At 45.1% G+C, this 26,199-nt stretch overlaps 1 protein-coding gene across 6 annotated transcripts in view; it reads left to right on the top strand.

Moving 5' to 3' along the window:
• EVA1A (eva-1 homolog A, regulator of programmed cell death) overlaps positions 1–26,199 on the top strand; it is a 224,266-nt gene that overhangs the window by 145,592 nt on the left and 52,475 nt on the right. The window contains exon 1 of one of the 6 annotated variants that reach the window (XM_056344313.1): positions 12,496–12,696. The exons of 3 other annotated variants lie outside the window; for them this stretch is intronic. The gene's annotated coding sequence lies outside the window, so the exon portion shown is untranslated. Of the gene's footprint in view, positions 1–12,495; positions 12,743–26,199 lie in introns of those variants that run through there. 2 more of the 6 variants (XM_056344314.1, XM_056344315.1) reach the window with 2 other exon arrangements.

The following is a 26,199-nucleotide window of genomic DNA, read 5'->3' as shown; positions in this document are numbered from 1 at the left end:
CAAATATCCCCAGGGATGGTGACTCAACCACCTCCCTGGGCAGCCTGTTCCAGCACTTGACCACCCTTTCAGTGAAGACATTTTTCCTAATCTCCAATCTAAACCTTCCCTGGCACAACTTGAGGCTGTTTCCTCTTGTCCTATTGCTCATTACTTGGGAGAAGAGACCGACCCCACCTGCCTACAGCCTCCTCTCAGGGAGTTGTAGAGAGTGATAAGGTCCCCCCTGAGCTTCCTTTTCTCTGGACTAAACAACTCCAGTTCCCTCAGCTGCTCCTCATCAGCCCTGTGCCCCAGCCCCTGCCCCAGCCCCAGCCCCCTGCCCGGCTCTGGACACGCTCCAGCCCCTCCACGTCCCCCTGCAGTGAGGGGCCCAAAGCTGAACACAGGGGTCCAGGGGCGGCCTCACCAGTGCCCAGCGCAGGGGGACGGGCACTGCCCTGCTCCTGATGGCCACACTCTTTCGGATACCAGCCAGGATGCTGATGGCCACCTGGGCCACCTGGGCACACAGCTGGCTCATGCCCAGCCGGCTGCTGACCAGCACCCCCAGGCCCTTTCCCACCAGGCACCTTCCCAGCCCCCTGCCCCCAGCCTGTAGCGCTGCCTGGGGTTGCTGTGACCCAGGGGCAGGACCCGGCACTGAACCTGGTTGAATCTCATACAGTTGGCTTCAGCCCATGGATCCAGCCTGCCCAGATCCCTCTGCAGAGCCTGCCTGCCCTCAAGCAGGTCAACACTCCCCTCCAACTCAGTGCCATCTGCAAACTGACTGAGGGTGCACTCGGTCCTCTCATCCAGGTCATTGATAAAGACATTAAACAGAACTGGCTGCAGCACTGAGTCCTGGGGAACACCGCCTGTGACCAGCCACCAACTGGATTGAACTCCTTCCACCACCACTCTTTGGGCTCGGCCGTTCAACCAGATTTTTATCTGGCATAAAGTGCACCCAGCCAAGCCACAACAGCCAGTCTCTCCAGGACAATGCTGCGGGAGACAGTGTCAAAGGCTTTCCTGAGGTGCAGGTAGACAACAGCCACAGCCTTTCCCTCATCCACTGAGAGAGTCACCTTGTCATAGAAGGAGAGGAAGTTGGTCAAGCAGGACCTGCCTTTCACAAACCCATGCTGGCTGGGCCTGATCACCTGATTGTCACGTACATGCCATGTAATGACACTCAAGATGATCTAGTCCATAACCTTCCCCAGCACTAAGGTCAGGCTGACAGGCCTGTACTTCCCTGGCTCCTCCTGCTGGCCCTTCCTGTAGATGGGCATCACATTGTGTAACCTCCAGTCAACTGGGACCTCCCCAGTTAGCCAGGACTGCTGATAAATGGTTGAAAGTGGCTTGGTGAGCACTTCCACCAGCTCCCTCAGTACCCTTGGGTGGATCCTATCTGGCCCCATAGACTTGTTGTGTCTAAGTATTGCTAATGATTTCACCTCAGATTATGGGGGCTTCATTCTGCTTCTCATCCCTGTCTTCCAGCTCAGGGGGCTGGGTATCCAAGGAACAAGTGGTTTTACCTTTAAAGTCTAGTAAAAGAGGGCATTAAGTATCTCAGCCTTTTCTTCGTTCTTTGTCATTGTTTCCCCCCCATCCAAAAAAGGATGGAGATTCTCCTTAGCCCTCCTTTTCTTGCTAATGTATTTAAAGAAACATTTTTTGTTGTCTTTTATGAAGTAGCCACACTTTTATTTCACAAAGGAGGTGCTAAAGAATTGCACCGTGTACTTTTAGTGAAAGGGGATGGGATTTCAAGTGGTCTGCATTGCTTAAAGGAATTCTTTCCACCATTTTATTAGACCATTTTTCCTCTTTCCATCGAGCCAGAGGATCATAGCTCCTTACCACTGTCTTCTTGGAGATGTCCGGTGTCCAGATGACAAGGAGGAGGACCAAGGCACAGAAGTGATTTCAGAGTTCTTCAGGAAGCTGGACTAGATGGTGGAGGAGAGATTTGATGTGCAGTGATGTTCTCAGCTGGCAGAGTTTCTTGTGTCACAGTATCTCCATGCCAATATCTGCCCATGGTTGGACGCATCTAGCCAGCCCAACCTGAAAGGCATTACTCAAAAATAGCTGTATATGGGAGCTTAGCATCAGCAGTCAGTGTCAGCTGTATTACTGTGTGTTGGAAGAAAGATTCCTTCTCTGAGGCACTGGGGATTTTGGGTTGAAATGTAACCATGGCACAGGATAGGAGGAAGGGATATTTGATTCAGGAATCTTAGTTCAGAGTTCAGAACATGTTGACAAGGCTGACTTCTGGGTATACCGATGGGCTAATGGTTAATGGCTAAAAGCCAAAAAGAGCTGTGTTACTGAGAGATACGTGATATTTCTCACAGAGCATGACCATGCTTCTAAGCAATGACGAGTTTTGATGCACGCTGTAGTTATTGAGAAGGTTTTGCCATCTGGTAACATGTTGGGGAAGAGTTTATAAGCTTCAGGGAGGTCAGAGAGGTTTTATTTGTCCTATATTTTCTGACACCTTGCTTATACGGTAAGCCTCTTGCTCAAATTCATCACCTTCCTAAGCGTAGAAATGCAACTCTGAAGGTTTTGAATGCAATTAACCCTTAACAAGACATGACTAGAAGCATCTAACTGAAACCCTTAAGAGCAGCAGTTCCCAAAGTTTCCTATCTGTGAAGCCCTTTTGGTGCCAAGGTAGAGTTTTCCTGTGCACTTCCAGGACCATGAGCATTCCCAGTTCTGGGCTTGGGATGCAGCTCAGTTTGGGAACCTCTGCTCCTGCTCTGTGGGTTCCTGACAGAGCATTCTCCTTGCTGAGCCCTTTGAGTCACAAAGTCTTGACTTTCATGGGAATCTCTGTTTCTCTCTCCTCTGTAGCCTCTGTTAGAGATGAGAAATGAGAAAGCGTTAGCAGGGCTATGCAGGTGGGATGAAGGCTTTCATCGCTCCTCTGTATATTATTACCTTTTTAATTTTTAAGAACAGGATTCTTGATCTCATGTTTTCCTCTGTAGCACGTGGGATGTGCTCATGGATAAGTAGCTACTGAGTGGATTTGGATTTGGGAACAGATCTTTGGCTTCAAGAACATGGAGTTTTCCACAGAAGGTCTCCCAGTGAGTTGTGTGCTCTAGTTTAAATAACTGTTCCTTGAAAATTGATGTCACTTTCCACTTTGACCAACTTAGTGCAGCCAAGATGATGTTGGTGTCAGTGGTGCAAACTGACTGCAAAGCCAGCCTGCTATTAGTAAATGATGTCTGCAACCACACTGGTGTTTTACTGTTTTTAAAAACATGCCTGCTTTTGGCTGTGCTGTGGAAAAATAATGCCCACTGGAGTGTTTCTGCTTCTGACCATCTTCTGACTGTGACCTGACATGAACTCATTTATGTAATGCTTCCTAGCAGCAGTGCTACTGCTGGAGGTGTGGCTGTTCCTGTCACCAGAGGTATTTCCATCTCAAATTTTAAAGGTCTTTCTAGCTATTCAGTTCAACAAATGGCATGCCAGGAAGGAGGAGGTTTCTTCATGATCATCACATCACTGGCACTGGAAGCCACCAGTGTTTTATCGATGCCTGCTGTGCCAGGTTGGCTTGCTGAGAAAGGCTGTGTTTGTTCTTTTGTCTTGTAGTGTGTTGCGAAAGACAACTCCTTTTTTTGTGTTGCAATTCCTTCCCTCCTGCAGGTAAGGGATATTGGTTGAGTATTGCAGTAAGGCGACTCCTGATTGATATGTGTAATTTTTTGCTGTTGTGCCAAATGCAGACCAACCATGTGGTTTCGGAAAATTTTAATGTCTTACTTAGCTCAGGGGTGAATTTTCAAACAGTTGACTTCACAGGAGCATTGCTATGGCAGTCTGAGGCTCTGCAGCTGACACTTCATGGCTTTGGTATCAGCAATTTTTAAGGAGTCAGTATCAATGCAACATAATAAACAATAATATTTAGTTTCAGGCCAGGAATTTCCTTCATCATCTATGATATTAGTGGAAGTCATGGTTTCTTTACTGTAGCGCAAATCTAATGTATGCAAGGATAGACACTTCCAGATGTGCTTCCAGGCCTGAATCCAGAACTAGAAATTTATACTATACTTCATTCACCAGCAATGGAAATAGGGCCTGGATACCCCTTTATTTCTTTGAGCTGCCTCCATATTTCAAGAGCAGGGGCTTTGTAGCATGAAGGTGTAATTCAAGGTTATTCCTGTGCTGACTGCAAGCATTCAATTCTTTGCATTTTAAGAATTAAGTTCTCTTGGAGTGGAAGTGGTGTGTCTCAGCTGAAGACTATCTTAAGATATTCTGGTAGTGATCAGTTGTCTATAGCCAGACATCTGGCACAAATCATATGGCAAGAATCAGATCTGTGCCTTACATATCCCCCTGAAATGAGTTAGACTGCTCCCGTGGAGTGTGTTCCTTGGGACACTTCCTTGCCACAGATTTGTGCATCCATTCACAGCAGCTCTCAAATAGCAACACTGGACACCAAGTATTCTGCTTGCTTCTTCTCAGATGCTAGAGCTTATTTATAGGGCTTTTTTTTTTTTTTTCTTGTCTTTTGTTCTTTATTTTCCCTCTTCTCCACTCTTTCAATTTCTATATGGGTAAGATTACACATCTCAGCTTAGAATTTATGTAAACATGTACTTGTCTCCGGTTCTTGCTCATGATGGCTTAGAAACCCTGGAGGAAAATTCTGTAATTTAATGTCCACTGATGTGTGTTTTCAGTACTTCATTTTAAACAAAGCTATATACAGAAGCTTTGGCAAGAACAGAATAACAGAAACGCCGTCCCCACTATTCCATGGAGTACGAAGCGGTAATTATGGGGATAAATTGTCCTTATTTTCTATGGGAGTATCTCACCACTTCAAAGGCTTTCCTTTTGACTGCCCAGCTGATCTATCTCACTGTTAGGTGCTGCAAACTAGAGTTGGAAGCATTTGGGTAGATGGTGCCAGAGACACCTGAGCTATAGTCCCAGCAAGGCAAGCTCTGAGGACTCTAGTAAAACTCAGCTGTAATCACCAATTCATATTACTGCAGAATACAGTATGGTATGGAGGTGTCTGGGCTGGCTCTCCATAGAGTCAGACAATACCCACAGTACATCCAAGCTCATGTGCTCTGTCGGTAGGGCTTATCAGTCCAAGAAGCAACGTCCCTGGCTTAGCTTCACTGCAGCTGGACCAAACTGATGTGTTTACCTACCAAGTGCTGTCCTGCAGTGTGAGGTATCGTTGCCAGCTTGGTAGGGCATCAGCCTGGGGACCTCTCCATGTTGTGGCAAACCTGATTAAAACCTACATGGGGAAGCACCCACATTTTTATTACAGTTGAAAACATCCTCAAAGGCATCCGTGCACTTCTGTCCTTTCTCTCCTAGGTGCCTGTTACGTCTCTGGCTTTCATTGCTCAAGGCAAATTTTGTCTTATTGGCAAACTGCCTCATTTTAAATAACCTTCCATTTTGAATTTGCAGTATATAAGCATGGCTTTGGTTTGCTTCAGATGACCAGGGCTGTATTCTGCAGCATAAAAGCCACTAGTAGAAGGCAGAGAATGTAACTGATTCATCAGTAATAGAATCTCAAATGCATTTATTTACTTCTGAAGTGCACTGGGAAATGCTTTCCTTGAAAACCGCAAACTGCGATACGTGTAGGTTGATAATTGGGTGGTTTTGCTGAATATAGAAACCAACAACTCTGCACGTAGACTAATTGGAAGCATAGAGACCTTGCTGACACCTCTGTGATGCAGGATAATTTGGGAAGGATAAGGTCATACTAGAAAGCTTGCTCGAATCTCAAAGCAGAATCTGACAAACCTTGGAAGGTCAAAAACGGTGTTTTGCCTGGATTCTCCTTTTCTGCCATTGGACCCTGCTTCCTCCAAAAGAGGTTAAAAGAAGAAGGGTACTTTCAAGTTCCTCTTTGTAAAGGAAATCATAAGTGATGGGAATATAATGCAATTGATGTAATGTAAACCTCTCCCAAAGTAACTGGAGAAGGTGCTGCAGAGGCTTCCCAGCAGTTATACATTGAGAAACATTCTTAATCTCCTAGATAATGTGGAAAAGTAATGACATTTGTTATCTACAAGTCCTCACAAGCTGAGGATGCAGTTTATAAAACTGTATTTGGCTCCCCCTCCTTTTTATCCTTTATTGTAATCCTTCATCATGGATCATTTTACATCCAAACTCACCTTCATCTACTATCATACTTCAGTGATTTATTGACATCACAAACTTCTGATTAATAAAGCTAGAAGAACATCCATCAGAAGAACTGAGAATGTGTGATCATTTCCTCTCAGGCTCTCATTAGCTGTGGTTGTCCTTCTGGGAGTTTTATCTTTGTCTTTCTATTTCCCAACTAAATCATATGATGTTTAAAAATAATTTCCTACAATTAATCTTTTGTTTCTCTGGCTTTTTAAAAGCTTTGGTTAAGATGGAATATGATCTCTATATTGTCAGCTGAAATAAGTGGAAAACAACCCAAACTGTCCATGTACGCTCTGAATGAATGAGAGGGCAAGTCGGAATTAGTAGATGCTTGATTCACCTTCCTTCATTCCAGATGGACAATACAAAGCTCTACAGATAATTCTATGACCATATAACATGTTTGTGGCATAGGTAGGAATTGCACTCGCGGTATCTTTTCTAAAAGAATTTCCTTTTTCTTTACATTGCTTCAGTTTTAAATGACATGAGTTGTGGTGAAATGCAACTGTGGTATTTTCAGATTTCTGCACCCAGTAAACAGGCAAGGTTTTGTTTTAGAGATTCCGTACTAAGTTCTCCTTTTGATGAGACACTCCTAGGTTAAAAATACCCTTCAAAACCGACTTCCCATGTCTTTTCTACATTAGCGACAGACTGGAGAAGAAAATACGTAGTATGCCTGAAAGTGATAAGTTGAGGTTAGAGGTCTAGTCAAAGTCAAGTGCTAGGGAGTTACAGCTGTAGAGAGCTGATGCTTTGAATTATAATCATGTGATTAATGTTTCTAACATAAGTGGTTTTGGGAGTTACAAGGACTTGCAGCAACACCTTGGATAAGTATGTTGAAACCTGCTTTTAGAGATACTTTATTTATAGCACATTCATTAGGTTGGACAGAATGGACAACATGTGCTTATGTGGTTAATGATAAATCCATCTGAGGACTAAACTGGCCTGCTGAGCTATGAGAAAGCCATTTGTAGGTCAGATTTTTCTGGAGAGGGATGGACTTGAGAGAAACAAGTCTTATTTGTTTGGGTGGGGAGCAGGGAGAGGGAGGAAGCTGAAAACAACTTTTCTCTGCTGTAATATACGTAGGATGTAAACGTTACAGATGTTCATTCATTTTTAAAGGTCATTTGCTTGTGAAGTCTGTGTAGCTGGCTTCATAAATACCAAAACATGGGAAGGAGCAGGCATGCCTGGGAAGGTACAGGAATATTTTTTATAAAATAACAGGTAATCGAATGTTAACCTATGAAAAGTGCAGTGATCTCTGTGAAACTGCAAAAGCTAGAAAAGGCCCCACCTCTGTGGCGTTACAGTTCCGCTTGTGGGATTCAGGCATTCTAATGTGAAATGAAAGGTATTAAACAAAAAAATTGTCTGTAAGACAGTTTCTTCTGTTTGAAGTCACCAGAACTTAATCCTCCTACTGTAAGTGGTTTAAGATAGTCTGTCAAATACAAGTAGTTTCCCTTGACAAAACAAGGTGAGAGTATAGCTAAGAAAAACAGTGTTTTGGCATATGGTTAGTGTTGTGGCTCTAGTTATAGATCTACCTATGAGACAAAAAAGATTGGTTCCCGTCTTATAGCCCTCTTCAGGGTAGTGCAGGTCGTTCATCCACAGATCCCACTGGTTCCCACCATGGACCATGATGCCACTGGATTTCAAATGGAGATCTGGACAGTTCTCACTAAAAAAACCCTCAACACCAACCGACACAAGACATAAAACAAAGACCTTATTCACTCCCTTTATGTAGCACCCAAATGCAGAAGTGTGTTATTTCTCTCTAGAATCTCATTACTTGCTTGTCTGGATAGGACAGGTAAACCTTGTAGACCTAAACACCTCACAGGTGAGTGACCATCGGAAAGGCATTGCATGTTGCACATCCTCACAAATAAACAGGTAAAAGCTGTCCTTTTGAAACATGCCTTTTCCCTGCTGCTAGTCTTCTTTTTAGGCAAAAATGGAAACATGAGGTTCATTGTCAAGGAAGCTAATTGCAAAGTGACTACTCTCAAATGTGTTGCCCATATCTTTTCCAGGTGTTGCTGCTGCAGGTGTTATTTTAAGTGAGATTAGTTTATCAGAACTAACTTTCAAAAAAGCTGGCTGATTATAGTAAGTAGTTTTAGATAGAGAAAATGGCAGGTAGCAAAGAGATATTTAATTATACACATAAATGTACAACAAAACCAAGTTCAGGAAGCTATCTCAGATTAATTCACATTGAAAATTCATTTATTACTCTCAGGATAATGAGCTGTGAAAGAAATGGTGGCTTCTCCCCTCTCTTGACACCTCATAATCCAGAGTGGATGCCCTGCTGAGAAGACACACTTTAGTGCCACACAGCTTACTGGGCTCCAGCAGTAACTGTGTGAGACCTAATGGCCTAATCAGAGTCTACCTCCTTCAGAGGCTACACAAGATTACTTGTTTCTGGCATCAAAAGGCATGATGACACTATTATCATATTTGTTTTATAGATGTGGAATAATCTGTGCTCTGTTATGCCAGGCAAACACATATCTTGCTTTTGGCCCCCATGTTAGACACTGAAAAATTAGGTGCAGAGATTGAAAGAATTAGCTGGGCTCCCTCTGTAATCCCTGGCGCAGGAGGGGCAGCTCTAGAGGTGATTCATCTCACCTGTCTTAAACTGTGGATAAGACAAATTATCCTTCACAAGTGCCAGTTTCTTTTTATTAACTACAGAGAGATGGCATTAATTAAAAAAAAAAAAAAAAAAGATAATAAAAAAGACGGTATTAATTCAGATCTGCTTTTGAGATGGCTAAGCTGAGTGGAGATCATCTCACCCCATGGATTTAAGGAGTTGTGCTAGTGCTTTGAACTGCAAGGGTAAAGCTCTAGGGTTAGATGTGCTCCTTGCCTTGGACAGCTTATGGACAAAAGTCAGTGTCTGAAGTGCAAGAAGTAAGGATGTTAAAGCTGTGTGGAAGAGTCTGAGACTCACGGGAGCAAACTTGCATTTATCTGAGGGTTTGGGTTGAAGCAAAAGCCTTGTGGGCCTTTCTTTTAACTTGTCATTCTAGGATTATCTATGTTTTAGTTAATTAAGTGAATTAAATAGTACCAGGGCCCTGCCACTGGAAAATTTTATCCATGATCTTAAATTTGATCACGATCCCTGTTTATCCCAGCCCAGTGGCAGCCCTCTGGTATGGCTTGAACGTTAGCATTGGCCAGAGCTCATTCCCAACACGTGGTCTGGATAGGGCTGTGTTTAGCCTCCAGCGTGCATGTGGCTGGACTGTGCTGCTGGCCTCAGGGCCAAAGACCAGTCCTGACTCTGTTTAGATCATTACAAGGTGCACCAACTGTCTCTTGGTTTTCTGTTTTTGTTATTTTACCTTGTCGGGATCAGAACCATGGGGAAGCTGGCATAGTATTGATGGGCTTGATACAGGGCTATCCTTACTCTGAAATAGCATGGTGCTATCTAAATCCCTTCTGCTGTTCTCTCTAATCTATAAAGACCTTGTAAATCTGATTTTGGCCTGGATACCCTAATCTGCATCATGGGCTGCCCTGTTCACTGATTTCAGTGGGCCACACTGGAGTATGTCAGGGTTTGGAGCTGATAGTAGTTTTTTGAGTTGGTTGAGCAAACAGATCTGCAAGACCTCTTCTTGACAGTACACCAGCTCTGATCTGAGAGGAGACACAGCCTTAGACATCTGTTTTAAGGGCATAACTGTTCTGAGCTTATTTGAACTCAATACAAGGCTCTGTTTATATTTCTTTGATTAATTGAAAATAACCTCTTGTTAGGGGAGTGACAACTGATACCTTAAGATTGTGCTCAAGTCATTCACAAGGGGAAAAAAAATACACCAAAGGTTAGGCAGGTCAAAGCCCTTGTTTAGATCAAAGCATATGTTGAACACTGTATAAATGCCAAATCTTAAAGTGTTTTGTATTTAAGGTTGAAGTTTGGAGTAAAATGATACTGTAACAATAAATCCCTAATTCAGCTTGTTAACGCGCTACCACATTCACAAAGGCATAGCGAAGGGAGTGATGCTTCTGATGGAGCAACTGGATACTGGTCTAAGTGTGTTCAAAATTTGCAGCATAGGTGAGATCGTTACTGTAATACCACATCCAGTTCTGGTAGGCACATTTCAAAAAGGACTTTAATGCAATGGAAATGGATCTCAAAAGAGTGACAGGCACAATTTGTGGTCTGTCCGCAAAGTCTGCCTTTACTGTGAGAGACTAGAAAAGCTCAGCTACTTTTATTTATTCAGGACAAGGTTACAAGATAACTTGTCTGTGGTTTTGTAAGGTCAAGCCTATGTGGTGAGGGAACAGCAGGCTCCAGCTTCCACTTGGAGCTGCATGGCCTGGGTGCTTTCAACTGCAGGAACCCCAACTGTGCCTGAGCTTGAAATATTCTAGCTGTGCTGAGGGTAGACTGAGGCTGGGCTGTACCTTGGTGAGCTGCAGCCCTTCTCTGTCCATGCCTCGTCTGTAGCTTCCTGGAGTGGATCAGTAACTGATGGCTATGGTTGAGGGGGGAGGGTGAGATCAGACACATACAGAATAAAAAGGCAGCCTTTCTTCTTGACAGGGTGATAGCCACTGAAATAACTTACCTGGGGTAGATTGTCCTTCACTGAAAGTCTCTGATTCAGGGTGGGATGTCTCCTTGAAAGATGTGCCATAATTCGTAGCAGTTCTGGTCTTGGTTTGGGATAGCACTCTGTGGCTTCAGCTGTGCAGGTGGTCAGACCAGGTGACTGAAATGATCAAATGAGTGATCTCACCTGGCCTTAAGATACCCCCATTAAATAGGAATATTTAAAAGTTCTTATTTTAATGGTAATATTATATTCCTGTTGAACTGACTGGAGAGTGGAGATGTCTCAGTGAGGCCATCTTTAGCCTGAGAAAGCTCAATTTTAAGGAAAAAAAACCTCCCACCACTTTCAAATTTGTGGCCAGAATGACTATGCTTATATTTTATTTCCAGGAAAGAGCTGAATCTGAGGTTAGACCTGGGTTCCAACTGTCCCTAGAGCTTACTGTATCTGGTAGGACATCTTTGAACAGCATGAGGGGTGATTCACCTACTTCCAAGTGAAAAGTAGCCATTTGACCTGCTCCTCAGTCTATAGTGACCTGTTGTGTGGACATCTCATCCACCCTATAGCGGTGGTATGGGTCCCAAATTGGGAAGGCAAGAGGACCCTTTAGAAAGCCCCATGGGCTCCTGCCAAAGGGTTTATGGCACTGCCTACTGCAAAGGCAGGTGGAATTTGCAGAGACCCTAAAGTCAAGGAGGTCTGGGCTGCCTGCAAGGACACGTGCATGCCAGGTGTTAGGTCTAAAGGATGCTTTAAAAACTGCCACCCAGTTCAATAGCCGTTGTACCATCCCACCATGCATGTAGAGAGGCGTTCAGGGGATTTGCCTTGCTGGAAGATACCCACCCAGCTTTGTTTGATTAAGGCAGTATCTTGCATCCATCAAGGCAAAGAAGATCTGACCACATGCCCATGTGATTTTCTGCTTCTGTGGGTCATGCCATCATCATGTCTCGCCTTGGGCTGCCGCCTGCCTTGTCCCCGAGGTGTGTGGAGCCGTGTGCTCCTCACCAGGCTGGGCACAGGACCCCAGCAGCCCTGGCCCGTCTCCTGTGCCATCCCCATGCACCGGGAGCTGTGGGCAGTGCTGGGTTTCGAAGCGACTGGCTGCAAGCGCAGGCAGAATTACCCGGGCTGTCGCAGCAGCTGACCCACGGGGTGCAAGGGGGGGCCGTTGCTTCCTGCCTGCTGCTCTCAGGCACAAGCTGGAGCATTCAAGGAGTTTAGAAAAGCAAGGCAGCTGCTGAAAACAGCATTTTGCTCTCAGTGTCTAACATCATCACACCACTCCTGCCCAAATAAATAAACTCTGACGGGAATCCCCCCCGCCCTGCGTCATTCTTTGCTTTAATAAAACTTGTCACAGTGCTGTGTGGTATTTTTTTTTGTTTTTTTTTTTTTTTTTTCTTCCCAGTCAGCAGATTTTTAGGCTGGTTAATGAGGGGGAAAAATTTTTCTTCCCCCCCCCCCCCAAATTGCCTCCCCCTTCTTTCATGTCAGGGGCCAAGTCTGGATTGGAGCCTGGTGAAGTTTCTGTGTCATTTCCTGTTGCTGCCCTCCTCGACACTCGCTCCCGCGCCCGCTCCGCGCTCCCCTCCGCCTGCAGACGCACAAGGCGTCCGCCCTCAAGACTGGCGGCTCTTGGGGAGGATGTGAGAAGGCAGGGGCATACCTCACGCTCTCGCCTGTCACGCCACATTCCTGCTCTCGCCATCCCCACAGGCTCAGCACCCAGCCCCGCTGCCAGCAACGACGAAGAACCGAACGGTAAAACAACTTTCTTCTCTCCGAGCAGCTCGGCTGTACTTCCCAGGCTGTCAGCGAACCTAAGGTGGTGAGAGCAAAACCGTCCTTCTGTCTTGCAAACTTTGTCACCGGTAACCGTGGTCCCCCATCCGTGCGGGCGGTGGGGAGCGAGGCGGTTGCGGGGTACCGGGGCTGTGGTGCGGGAGGGACGGGGCAGGGACCGCGGCCGGGGAGCGCCGTGTGCGGGAGCCCGGAGTGGGTCTCGCCCCATAGGAGGGGTCAGCATCTGTGAGCACTGGTGTTGGTGCTGTTTTGCAGACGCTGGTAGCTGGATGTGACTGATGGGGAGAAAAAAAAAAAAAAAAAAAAAAAAAAAGAGCTGTTTAAAGGAGGGAGAAAGCAGCGTTGGGCTGTACAGCAGCCAGGAAGGCAGTGAACAGAGGTGAGGGAAGGAGCAGGGGGTGCTCAGCATTTTCACTTATGTGCTTGTCTTTCAGCTTTGGTTTAGGGTTTACAGGTTTTTCCTAGGGCTTGCTTGTGGTAGTGTTTGCGGGGTTTGTGTATGTATGGTCCCAGTGACTACTTTCCTGACCAGAAGGAACCGATACTTGCGGGAATCGGTATTGCACTCACTTGGAGGAGCGGGCACAAATCAGCTGGCATCTGTAAAACCTGTCTGTGATGCCTTTCCTCTGCCATTTCCTTATTTGCTTGCTAAACACACATATATTTATTTATTTGTTAGGAAAATTACACAAATGCCTGTGCTTAAAAGTGGAGCAACTGTGACTTCATGTACTATTTCTGTCATTCCTGACTCGTTCGGTCTTGACTGTTTCTTAGACAAACAAGGCATAACAAACTGACGGATAAATCCTGAAGCATGTGCTGGAGCTGAGTCCCAGAGCTTCCAGAGTTAAAAGGCTTTCTTGAACTCACTGACACAGGCAGTAAATTTCAATGTGTCGGTAACTGAGGGAAAAAAAGCACTTGCAGAGCATTATACACCATCAGATAGAGTCAGCACCGCACAACCCCAGGGTCTTCGCAGGCAGGATTAGTTCCCAACACCTCCAGCTACTCAGCAGCATTTAGAAAGGTCAATTATATGTACACTATTCACCAGCTAATTACAAGTGGGGGGAAAAAAGCCTTGGAGTTGGCCCTGGGAAAAATGATCCTAAGGCTTTGTGTACAGTGTGTTTACCTCCAAGTCATTGCTTGATTCATGTTGCTCCCGCAACTCTCTCTCATCTGATGTCAGTTTTGTAGTCTCCCTGTGTCCCGTGTCCCCCCCCCAGTGGGAATGCAGTGGAAGAAGGCACAAAATGAGGAAGGGAGCAAGGGAGCTCTGGGCACACCCTGAGCACATCAGTCCTTTGCCCTGGCCTCCAGCCAAAGCACATCACCTCCCATGGCTGGGGAAAGTTCATGCTCCCTGTCCAGCCTTGGCATCCCTTGTCTTGCTGTCATAAGCAATGGGGGACCCAAGAGACGTTGCTGATAGCTTTGCCTGGAGCCAGTTTCTAGGTAAAACCCCAGAGTTTGTTTCACAGTTCCTATACGAAAGGCACATCTTTAAAAAAATTGAGTTGAATAGGATATACTTTTTGGGGTCTGTCTATCTCTTAGACTCTTTCTGAGTACTGTGCTACTCCTTACTGACCTGTCAAAAAGCATTCTTCACTTTTGGCTGGCTTGTACTTGTACTAGTAAGCTGGTCTTGATGATCTGTGCTACCACACTGGTGATACACATGGATTGGTCTGAGACATCTTCTGGGCATTGCTGGGAGTTAGGATGGGCCAGGGCACTTGAAAAAACGCAGTTTGGATGCAGCCATCTTGTTTCAGAGTGTAAGAGAGCTTAATAATATGTAGGTGTCAGGCTGTGCCAGTTGGCTTCAGGGCTGAAGAATGGGCTCTGGAACGGTTTAGTGTACTAGCAGAGATGTAGCCAAGAGGCTAATGAGCTCACGTAACAGAGGGAGGAGAGAAGCTGTAGCAGGAGTCACTCCCAGCACCTCTAAGGAGCTGAAGAAAGTGTGTTTGCCTGGAACTGCACTCTGTATTTCTTGAAATCTAATAGAGTGACAGATTGACATTTTTGCAGGGGTCCAACAGGCAACAGCTCTGAGGCGAATTGAACCATTGTCTGTGCAAGGTGACTGAGGGGAATAACTGACCTTCAGGTGCTGCTTTTGAGTGATTGAAGGGTGGATAGGACCTGAAGTCCTTTAGAAATCCACCCATACATACAGGTGTTGAGAGATGAGCCTCTGTCTCAAATGCAGTTTTTGGCAGTCTGTTTCTAAACTATCCTAAAACTTTACCTATGGGATGCCATAGTGGGAGATGAACATAATTTCATCCTTAATTATTTTGGATCTAAATGTGAACCCAATTCATTTTAAGCTCTCATTGCTCTACTGATTTCAGTGAAATTATTCTTGATTTACATCAGTTGAGGACAGATAAGAATCAGTCCTGTCATAACTGCTTTTTTCTGTGACTTGCAAAGGAGAAAACAAGACAAGAGAAACCCACTTAGGGTGAGATCATGATGGGAACTGAAGGGTCTTGAGTACCACAAAGACCTTTCTGGCTTTTATTTGCTTTCTTGCCCTAAATCTCAGCTTTTTCTTCTCCTAATGGAACCTTGCTCTTAGCTTTTAGCAAGTTCTGGGTCCCTGCTTTTACACAGAACTGCTGTTAAAAGCAAAGACCAAGGTTCCTGTCTCGCCTCTCTCCTTGTACGAGTGCGTTCTCCACACCACACTTTCAGTGCTCATGTGGCCCAGACAGATGAGTCAAGGAATGGAGATTCCAGTTCTGCTGCTTACCTTGGGAAAGCGCTCTGGAGCCCAACAGATTTTACTGTCTGCAAATATTTCCTGTTGCACAACATAAATTGTCTGTTTCAGTTTAATCCTGTTGTCTTAAATTACCTCACCAAAGCATTACCTTGAGTAAGGCCTCTTCACGGCCACTTCACTGCAGTGGGGGAACCAGTACTGTAAGAGGCCACAGGCTGTGAAGACTCTGCAAGAAGGTGAAGTGAGCACTTGCTTCCCTTTCTCCGTCTTGCACAAGGGCAGGGCGAGCAAGCCTTGCTTTGTAACAGTGGGTCTGTGCTACTTCTAGCCTCTGAGCCAGACCCTTTGCTCCACAAGCCCATGGTGGCCACTGATATCTCCAGGAAAGATCTCTCGTTACTGGTGGCTTCTCATGGCTCTGGTGGTCCTTTTCACTGAGCAGCTTTTCCCTGCTTCAGTGCTTGAGCTTGGTGTGGTGCTCCCTGTCCTGCTTGAGGTTGTTCCAAGGATGCTCTGCTGCTGCCCAGCAGGGTATGGTTCTGATGGGGTTCACCTTGGCCCATTAATGCTTGTGGGTGCTTTCTGGCTCTGTCCTGGCTGCCTCCCCAGGCTGAATCAGGCACACTGTGTTGATTCACTTTGCTCTTGTGTCGCATCAGCTCCAGTTCTTGTGGTATTTAAGTGCTGAGGCACAAATTAAGGTAACATTTACATGCTCTAGTGAGTCTTCAGCTTGCCTGCACAAACCTCTTGTTTTCTTTCTTCTAACATTGTGCCACTACCTGAGAACAGTCCTTGCCTCCTTGCTCCAGGGAGCTGTTGGTCCCTACTTTGATTAAGGGACATTGCCATAGCAATGAGGACGTGTAGCAGAGACAGTCAAGATTGACCAGACCGACATCCCTGCTGCTGGCCAAACGTAGCCAAAAAGGTGCATGCCTCCTTCCCTCTCCAAACAGTATCGTGTTTGCTTTGGCTATTTTTAAACATATTTGCTACTGTAGACTGAAGCTTGCTATCAGTCTGAGCCTTGCCACTGTACGACTCACAGCTATTTAAAATAGGCTAATGCTGAGGATGGAAGGACCGTTTTTGTTCTTCTGTCTACTGGCTTGGGGCTGTCTGATGTGTTGGTGGTTGTGGCAGAGTCCTCACTTCCCAGTAAATGGGCTAAGGGCACCAAACAGCTCGAAGCCAGGGGCTTTTCTTCCTTACCCTGACTTCTTCTGGACTTGAACTGATAAGGGGGTGAGAGGCCTCTGTATCCCATCAGCAATCTCCTCAGTCATCCCCTCCCTCCCTGGAAGTGTTATTTTTGGTTAATTCATACAGGTCTGGGCCTCCTTGGTCTAGTCTGTGGGAGGAAGCTCAAGGCAGGAATTTTGTAATAAAAGCCAGATTTTTCTCTGGAGGTAGAGTGGAGGAGGCCAGTCTTGTTGCTTCTCCAGTTCTTGTTAGTTCTTGATCAGCTTAATCTGGTAGCTGTGAAAGGTTTTCTTTCCCTGCTGAGAATGAACTTGGCCTCTGAGGAAGGTCACCACTGGGATGTTCACCCTGACATACCTGATTTTCACAGAGTCACTGGTGGGAATCCCAGCTCAAGCTGCTTGGACCTCATCTTCCTGATGCAAGTTCCCAGCAGTTTACTGGGGATGAGTCTTTCTGAATGTGCTCCAGGCAATCTGCACCGTGGCAGAGCCATGACATTGCTAAACACAAGTTTTTCTCCAGTGTGCTTGGCCAGAGTTAGTTTGCTTTTACCCCGAGCAGCACAGACCAGTATGTCCCCTTTCACACCAGCAGCAGCTGGTTTTGTCTGGAGCAAACACATCTTTGTACCTGGAGCTTGGAGAGTGTCTTAGAGGCTTTCTGTGGTTACGAAAAAAATACAGATCTGGCCCTCTGATTTCCTCTGGGACCAAGTATTTCAGTGTTCTCCTCCTCCACTGACCATTGGCAATGGAAAGACCACCACTCCCTGCTCTTGCATCTTTGACTGTCTTTGGAGTGGGGGGTGTTTCTATAGGGAGTGATGCAGGGAAAGCTGAGAACATCTGAAGTTGCCATAGTTCAAATATGCAGGCGCTACCTTAACTTAAATTTACACAGAAAGCTTGCTAATTAAATCTGAGTTTGCTTCTTGGCCATCAGTCACTGCAGTAAGGATAGAGATAACAGCTGAAGCTGATATCTCATCCTCCCTGGTACCCAACACACTACCTGTAAGATATTCTTGTAGAGTTTCCCAACCGGAATTAATTTCACTAGCTTAATAATATACATCTTGTGCTCCTTTTATTTTACTAGTCATTGTGATTCCCTTCTGACATAGCCTAAATTATGCTTGGATTCCTTTTTCTTTTTTTCTTCTTTATTAATGCATACATGGACTGTATAGTCTTCAGAGATTTATTTTTCTTTAATGAAATCAGCCTCCTTTTCCTGGCTAGTGTAGTGCATGAATGTCACATTTAAATATGTGCTTTCAAGTTCAGTCCTTTCCCTCAGACATATTACTTTACACTACATTTGGCTGTGTTAAACCGCAGTGCTGATTTACTACATCAGTGACCATGAAAGCCTCAAATTCCTCTGACTCCTGTTTGGTTGTTTCTCTCTGTTTACTATCCACAACGCTCTGGTTTTTGGAACAGTTGGCAGATTGTTGTAAGCTTAAATTTCTTATTTCTTTTCCTCCACTTGATACAATGGTTGCAATCAGATTAATATATTTAGCAGATTTGGAGCTGATTACAGAGCAAGAACAAAAAGATATCCTGAAAGCAATGATGCTGTGAATGTCACAGAAATGTGTGGTGCCGGGTACCAGGTGTGCACAGGAATGAAGGGGTAAAGGTTTGCCCAAAGTTCAGGGAAGATCCCTTATCTCTCTTCCACAAGCAGGACCTGGGAGCTGCAGGTGACAGTCCTTCGTGCTTCTTGCTTCCTTTTTTTTAGCTTGAGGAAATCTGTTTTCTGTGCTGCAGTTCAGAAGTGAGAAGGATGCTCTTTAGCCAGCTAAGGAGGCTTGAACAGCACTGAGCCTGCAAGGAGGGTTCCTGTCCCCTCCTGAGTTTTGTGTCCAAAAAGTTGTCACCTCTCTTTTCTGTCCCAAACCTGCAGCTGCTGGCCTGTATGGAAGCTCTGCGTATGAGATTTGGTCAGCCAGAGTCTAAATAGTTTTCAGTATTGAGTCTTACTGTTTAAAAAGCAAACAAATGCAAAATTGGGAATTCCCTTCTTTTCGTTTGCTTACTTGAAGAAGCTCAGACTAGGCAAATCTGCCAGGCATACTAAGTCTTCCTGACAATCTGCTTTAAAACAGGGGTTGTATGTAGTGACAGCAACAGTGGCAGCAGAAACCCTTCCCGTAGAGGAAGGAGTACACCATGGGCACCATGACAGCAGTCAAGTCAACCTCCATCGTCTGCTTGCATGTTCCTGCATGGGTCTGCATCAGGTGGATGCTGTGTCAGATGGTGGCCATCTCACGCACCGCTAGTGAGAACTTCCAGCTGATACTCAGGAAAGGCTTTTCTGCCGTGTCAACCAGGCCCTGAGAGGACTAACCAGGAGGTAGGTGCCTGTTGGGATATATCCCTGGGCTTGGTGTTCCCAGCTGGCTGGCTCTCAGCAGTTTCTCACTCTGCACCTGGGAACACCTAATTGCCCTGCACAGACACCCTGTCTCCCTGGCCCATACAGATATACTTATGGGTTCTGAGTCACCCCTCAGAAATTCCGTGCTCTCCTTTTGGCTGTGCTGAATGCCTGAACAGTTAAGATAGGTGCTCTGGGTCACGCTGCCGGGCGGGATTTCTACAGGTTTGTTATTTTGACACCAAGGTAAGGCTTTTGTTAAATGTGGCCTGAATTCAACTTTCCATAGCTCAGCAGGTGCAAAGGACAGGCTACAGTCTGGAGAAGTATTGTTGGCCTTAATCAGTATTTGCAAAGCAGTGTGCAAGGCATTGCCTGTTGTTGTTACTAAGAGAAATTATGCATGTTAGGAGGGGCATCACACAGCTATCACGGTATGCAATCTGACATTATTTTCCAACAACACTAAACACCCACTGATTCTGTCCAGACCTTGCCTGTTCTGTAATTTTCTAGAGTTGTCTCTGAGGCAGGAACTTGCTTGTAAAAGGAAAAAGAAAAAAAGTATCCATCCAGGGCCCTAAGCTCTCCGCACAGCTTTGTGCAGCACGCTGCCAAGCATCACACAGCAGAGCAGAAAGCAAGGCAGAGCAGTGCTTGTGAATCACCATGGAACAACATCAGACAAGTGAAGCAGACCCATGTGATTTTAGGCAGGGCTCAAGAATTTAGTTCCTTTAGCTTCAACCCAGGGGGCAAATTTGTTCATTTCCCTGGCATTGCAACAATGATAAAGCCTCTGCACCCATTTGCCCTGAACCAGTAGGGTTTCTGCTCTGTTCTGGCTGTTCCTGTTATGTGTGATAACAGCGGTTAAAGGCAAGTTGGAGATTTGGTGGGACTAATTCTCATGTACATTAAGCTGCTTTTACCCGCTCCTAACTACAAAATATCCTGAAACCAAATGTAAATTGTGTTGTCAAAGCAGTAGAAATGGATTCTGGAATCAGACAGACAGATTCCCTGGTCTGAAGTGAGTATGTTTTGCAAATATCTGTGAGGAGATGGATAGCAAACTGTGAGTTGTCACCTGCCCCTCTGAGACAGATGCTTAGGACAAAATACCGACATCTGATGGCCACAGTGGATGCTGGAAGGAAATTTAAGGGCAGTTGAGGCACCTGTGTCTGTGGACACAGAGTGGTCTAGTGGTTCATCTTTCCCATGCACTTGGTGCATGCAGGTTTCTGAGCCTTATCTGCATGGGTATCAGGTGGCTTGGACTAAAAGCATGTGAGCTAGCTAACTGTGTAACAGCACAGACACTCAAGTTCCAGCACCCATGCTTGTGTCCTGAACTGTTCGCTACGAAAGGAATTCACTACTATAGCAATAGCATAAGAGCTTTCTTGACCTGTGAATTTTTCCTGTCATGGAAGAGGTCACATAGTTTGAATTGGCTACGAGATGAAGTGAAAACAAACAGCAAAAGACAACCTGAACCGGGGAGAAAGGAATAAAGGTATTTTCTAGCAAATACAGGAATCCAGGCAAAGACAGGAAGAAAACCACCTGCTCGAGAGAAGCAGCTTCGAGAGGTGGACATAAAACTTCCTAGCTTGCCTTTCCGTGTCTCCTGGACAGTCTAGAGTTATTACACAAAAGCACAGCTTGAAGCAAGCACCCCAAATGATAGCCCTATTGCAGTGGCTCTTTGGGACTTAATGCGCCCCATGGGACCACTATGGACCTAAGGGGGAGACCAAGTGCAGCTGTAAGAGCTAAGAAGCCCTGTGTCCTCCACCAGTCATGACAGTAGGAAGGTCACCTTATCCAACTGCAAAAGGGGAGTGCTACCTCAAAGCCATCTGTCAGAGGGTTCATTCCTTCTTGCTTGCAATATGCTGGAACAGTGAAAAGCTCTATGTGACTGCTTTGTGTTATTAATGAGGGAAGGTTGGAAGAAATCCCTGTGACTTTCTGTTGTAGATGTTGCTTGAGAAAAGACATGCTATCCATGGCGGGACCTCACAGCATGCTAATTCTCAAAGCATGTATGCAAAAGTTTGAAACGGGAGGTTTTGTTGACCCTGGAAGAAAAAGCAGATTCCAAACAGGGACTCAGAAAAAAAAGATCTCCCATTTCATTAATATTTGCTCTTGCTTTATTGAGGAATGGCTGCAGCTTGCGTGTGTTGTGGTTTTGTCCTGTTTATCTTCTGAATTTGCACTTATTTTATTTCCGGGCAATTATAGTTTCAAGAGCTGACTGCAAGATAGGCAGCTGAAGAGCCACATCATCTCTTCCATCCTCTCTTTCACTGAATTTGCAAGCTTGGGGTCTTGCTTTTGAGCAGAAATTTTGTGATGGGGACTGTAGGGGCTAGATTATACAGGGAAAACGTGAACCTCTATCAGGGTTTGAATTTCGGCCTACAGAAAACAACCTGATATTTCAATCTGCAAAATCACTTTGGGCCATGAGAACCTACAGATTAAAAACTCATAGTATAGGGAAACTTAACATAGAATCTCCATGGCTTTTAAGGGAATTAGTTCTGCCTTGTTGTTTCCATTGAACCATGTGACTCGGAGAAGTGTGAAGGGAACCTGCTCAGAAATCCCCGGGAGGAGACACAGACTGCTTGAGAGTGGCTGTGGGGTTGTTTCCCCCTTGTCCATGGCTGGGCAGTTGATCCAGCTGTTGCACTGCCGTGGTGCAATATACAGTGCCAAGTCTTTCCTGTAAGGTTCAGGAGACGGAGAGAAGTCGGTGCTAAGGCAGGCTCCGGTGTTTGTGGGGGAACACCTGTGATCCCTCGTTCCTTCTTGAGTATTTAATCTGCTTGATCACTGTGCAGAGTCTGGTACTGGGGGACGATACCAGATTGTTCCATTTGACTTCAGCTTTTTTTGGGCCTTTCAGTCTGAATGTAGGCTCATTACAGCTGCTGTTTACCAGTAGACATTGTAGAAAAATTCTAGCATGCATTTATTTAAATAACATCTGATACATTCTGGAGGGTAGACAGCACGGAGCAGCTACAGCGCTGTTTCCAAAGAGTTTAAATGGCATCTTTGGCAAGAAAATAGAGAGGAGAGAAAGATCTGTTACATGTGCCTGTGCATTGCCCCTAGAATAGGATCAAAGCTACAAAAAGAAACTGTGTTTTTGTTTCTCCACAGCTGTTAAGAGTTCACAAACTTCCCAGGATCTACATTTCAAGGCTTTCATCAACCAGATTTTGTACATTTACATTTGTTCAAAATAGTTTCCAGGCAGTGGGTGATTAGTGGTTAGAAATGGCTTGCAGTTTGGTGATAATTTGATTAAGTAAAATCCTTAGGAAAATGAACATTCCAGATCTTTCATGTTTCCCTGCTTCACCTGTGGAGCACGACTCCTTCCCCACCCAATCTCACAGGAGGCATTTCCTTTATCTCCTGCATTTCAGAAAGGAACTGATGAATGCTAGTCAGGAAAGACAGGAGGATCCCTCCAGCCAGAATGAGCAGCAGGAAAAGACATTAACTCAAAAAAAATGCCAATTTTACATTTTTCCAGGAGAACTTAAAATGTAGTAATGATATCCCTCTTCCCAAGAACTCCATGTACTCTGGTTCTTTTGAATTAATTCAGCATTCAGGACTGTGCTACTGCGCACTGAGGAGTTATAGTGTCTCCAGAGGTGGAGGAAGCACAAGATTCATGGTATCTTGAGAAGACACCTCCTCAGCATGCCAAGGAGAGTCCTCCCCCGCCCAGTAGCATCGTCTGGAGCAGCACGACTTCATCTGTAAGTCTAAGGCAGTCTGCAAACAAATAAAGATGACCCATATCTGCACATTTCCATGCTGTGCAGTAAGCCAACAAAGAGAATGGGGAAAATAAAAATGAGCAGTAAATATTGAAAGTTTAGTCAGTTTTTAAAGTATGCATAAGTGAAAATAATTTTCTAATGTTGTACGAGGTGGGGCTTTTTTTTTTACTTATAAGAAGGTAAAGTGGTATAAGAATATAGCTTGACTTGTCGGTCCTTGCTGATAGAAGGACCATCTTGTGTCCTGCTCCTGCCTATGGCAGTGGGGAGAGTGGGAGGGTGAGTTAAGTACTTAAATAGGTAGTTTTACAAAAATCTTTGCTTTATTGATTTACCTCAGGAAATTGTGGTTAAAAATATTGATTTAAAAAAGGGTGATGTCTTTCTGCCTTCCTGTAAAAACTGTTGATATATGCCTATCATAGTCACTGACTCATGTGTTTCCACTTGGTGGGAATGGATTTACAAATGTTTGGACTTACAAACACACATGGATTTACAAACAGTTGCTTCGAGTGGTTTGGCAGATCTCCTTGTGATAATGACGTATCATTCGTGTCTCCAAACCATAGGCAGAGCTATTCTGGGGTGGCAGAAGTAGGAAAACAGTCTCACCTTCCTTGTCTCCTGGAGATTTTTCCAGCACTTGGCAATCTGGCATAGCCCTGCATGGAGCTGTTGCTGGCCACCATCTCCTAAAGTAGACCAACCCAGCTGTTTTCATAGGTACTTAAATAAAAGGTGAAAAAGGACCAGTGAGACCATTCAGTCCATCTTCCTGGATAATGGCAGCCATAGACTTTCCTTGAATTAACTCCCATGGCAATTACAGCAACATCTCACCTTTGGTTTTCAAGTGGTACCGTCCTTTACAACAGTACTTCCACCATTGCCAGCAGCTGACACGGGTATAGCTGTTACTGTCTCTCTTCTTGGCCCTGTATCCCTCTGTAGCAGTGTGTGTGATGTTAGTGGTCCATATGCCCATGGCAGAGGGATTGGAACTAGGTCATCTCTGAGGTCCCTTCCAAACCATTCTATGATTCTATGTATCCTTGTTTGGGAAACCCTGAGCTGCAGTACATTCTCTCAGGGAGTGTCTCCAACTTCATTTTCAAGACCCATGTACGAAGAACATGTGACATCCCTCAGGAAGATTTTCAGTCTAAACCTATTTAAAACTTTATATGGAAAAAGAAAGGTTGGAAAGTCTACACTCAGCAGTATAGTATGCAGGAGACTCAGTTAATTCACCTTGAAAGAGGCTTTTAACAGGACTTGCAAATGCATGCTGGTTAGGGATAGGACATGGGTGAGCGCACAAGAGCAGCATCAGATAAACAGAAAACATTGCGGCAACCTAGCTTGGAGGTCATGGGACCCACATAGCTGGCAGCATTGCTAAGCAGATTGGTTTGCGCTGTGGCCATTTTTTCTCACAGATGGGATAAAAATAAGATAGATTAAGTATATCCAAGAAAAAATAGTTTTGCAAAGGCTTGAGCAAGCTGCCAATGTCAGCAAAGGGAGCCAGTAATGTAAGCAAACTTCAGAGAAGGAAAGCTGCAGAGCGTCCTGCTGGAGGGAGCAAAGGGAACCGGCTCTGCGCACTGGTTGGGTGTGGGATGAGGGGCTGGATGGGCGATTAGGTTGATTTGTGACTTCTGTGTTTACCAAGGCAGATCCCAATGGAGAGGGAGGTTTTTGTTTTAGCTGATAAATATTCCTGCCTCTAATTTAAAATGGTCGTGTGTGTCCCCCCCCTTCTGTGGCTCTGCCAGTTAACCTGTGCTGTGCCAAGTCATTCAGACCGATAGGTAGGTGTTGAGGTCCCTACAGGAATTTGAAACTCCCTGTCACCACTGTTAATGTCTGTTCTGCTTCTCCAGAGGCAGGTCTACATTTGGCTTTTATTTTGCACCCAGCTTTCCAGCAGATCCTTAGGAATGGCCAATTTAGGCAAGGTGAGGAACTGTTCCCTTAAACTGGATCTTGTATTGACAGAGTGAGCAGCAACGACTCGGCTTTCTGTGCTGTAGGATGCTCCCTGGTGAGTATGAAACTGCAGTTAGGACAGATGATGGAGCAAAAGCAGATGGTGTATCAGGGCTTTGCAGGCCTCAGTGAGCAATAGTTACTGCTGCTCGGTGGCTCTGTAGTAACTGGCTGCAAGCTTGGTCTCAGGCAGTGGCAGATCATCTGCCTTCATGTAGTCGCCTGTGAACACAGCTTCCTGTTCATTTCTGCTCTTCCTTTCCTTGTTTTGGAGAGTCACTACAGCTGGGTCAAAGCTAATGGTGTACTGGGGCTCCATACATTAAGTCTTCAGGGGTGCTGATGCACAGAAAACCCCCTTACCCAGCAATATGAGAGGGAGACCAAGTGTGAAGTGGTGGTCCTCTGATTTGGCAGTACTTTGCTTTGCGGAGGTGTAAATGGTAAGGGACATGGCCAGACGAAACAAAGGCTGGAGGGTATTGTTCTCCATTAAGTAGCAGTTATTTGTTGGTCTCTGGAGTAGTTCAGACAGGTTTTTAAATGCACTTAATTCAGACAGAAGTAATCTTGGTGAAAGGGAGGTTGGGATCATGTGGGGAACATTCTGGGGATAAACATCTGCTGCTTTTTGGTTAACAACCATATTTGTTACATTAAAACAAATACCACTATCTGACCCAGAGAGCTTGTGGAAAGAAGCCAGAAAATAAACTGTGTTGCTACTGACGAGATAATGGATCAGAAAAAAACCCCACCAACCAAACCAGATTGCAGCACTAAAAAAAAAAAAGCAAAAAAACCTCAGTCAAAAAGCTGCTTCTCATTTCTTTCTACATTGCCCTGAAAATTAAGACAAGCATAGTTTTTCAGCTCAGCCTCACTTTGTAGAGTTGGTGGGTTTTACACTTGGTGAAAGAGAACTGTAACTTTCTCACGTTGTTTGTGAACCGCATTAGCAATGTGTCTGAGTGGCAGAGTTCTCACCCCTCCAGGGCCAAGGGCCTGATGCCCTTTATAAGAGAAACAGTAACTAGATACAAAAATTGCATCAAGACTTTGGGATGGCCAAGAGGGAGTTGGATCTAGGCATTTGCTTTGGCCCTCTTCTCTATAGCTGGTGTCTGTCTGGATCTGTGGAAGCAATGCCATTAATACCAGCGCACCGATCCCCTCTGCCTGGCCGGCCACACTGGTCTCCCATCTGGGTATGATGCAATTTCCTTTCCTTCTTTATTGGGAGATTAAAGGAGCTGCCTCTTCTCCCTTTTCCTTGTAGATAATTTATTGTTTCTGGATTTAATAACTTTTTGTATTTGAAGGTTTCCTGCAGTTGGATTAGGAGCAAATGTGAATG

Source organism: Falco biarmicus, chromosome 6 (genome assembly GCF_023638135.1).
Source record: "Falco biarmicus isolate bFalBia1 chromosome 6, bFalBia1.pri, whole genome shotgun sequence".
Taxonomy (NCBI): Eukaryota; Metazoa; Chordata; class Aves; order Falconiformes; family Falconidae; genus Falco; species Falco biarmicus.
This window is presented reverse-complemented; position numbering and strand designations above follow the sequence as displayed.